An 867-nucleotide genomic window follows, 5' to 3' on the forward strand; every position below is an offset into this window, starting at 1 on the left:
GTTTTCTATTATGTAAGTTACTTTGTTTATTTTTATTCCCCCTTACTTAAAGTCAATGTAAATTACTACTTTATGACCAACAAAAATATAACTATGCTTAGCATTATAATCATCTTGATACTGTGAGAGTAATAGCTAATACAGGAGAGAGGTTGTAACTTGTAGTAGCAAACTAAACCACTGGATTTGTGGTAGGTGTTCTTACGGTGACCTTTCACCATAATTTCTACTTTGTTGGTATATTTTGGGATCTTGGACTTGTTCACTAAGTACCTGTTTCTTAGAAATAGAATAATGTATTTATTTTTAACTAAAAAATCAAAAAGGGAGTGGAATTAATATTTGTAAGGTCCCTACCATATGTCAGACTTCACGTATTTTTATGTAAGGTGTTTAGTATAGATTCTTTGGGGTGAGTGGTGCTTTTCAAAGGTTATAAACAGAGGCCAAGAGAAATTAATAAATTTTCTTATAAGTATAGTGTCCTTGGTTTTGTTTTAATATAAACTTTTTATTGAAGTATATATATGTATACAATAAAGTGTACAAATTGTGAGTGTACAGCTTGATATGAAATTGAGATTTGAATATAGGTTTAACTTTAAAGTTCATTGCTCATTTTCTTTTGCATAGATCACGTTTTTCACCTAAAGAAGCCTTCCTTTATTTTTATCCAATTACTTAAATTATTAGATCATGTTTAAAATTTATATTTTGTATTATTTTGCTTGAAATAAATACCTTTTTTTCTTTTAAATTGCTAGCCATGCAAAAAACGAAGGAAAGATGGTGACAGATCTTCATGTAAAACAATTACAAAATATTTATCACCAGTAGGGAAGACTGGAGACAGAGTTTTTGCTTCAC

General features: G+C 29.1%; 1 protein-coding gene across 1 annotated transcript in view; it reads left to right on the plus strand.

Moving 5' to 3' along the window:
- The window catches only part of ATAD5 (ATPase family, AAA domain containing 5), a 72,452-nt gene that overhangs the window by 15,904 nt on the left and 55,681 nt on the right, over positions 1–867 (plus strand). The window lies entirely within an intron of this gene.

This window comes from Propithecus coquereli, unplaced genomic scaffold, assembly GCF_000956105.1.
Source record: "Propithecus coquereli isolate 6110/MARCELLA unplaced genomic scaffold, Pcoq_1.0 Scaffold281, whole genome shotgun sequence".
Lineage (NCBI taxonomy): Eukaryota > Metazoa > Chordata > Mammalia > Primates > Indriidae > Propithecus > Propithecus coquereli.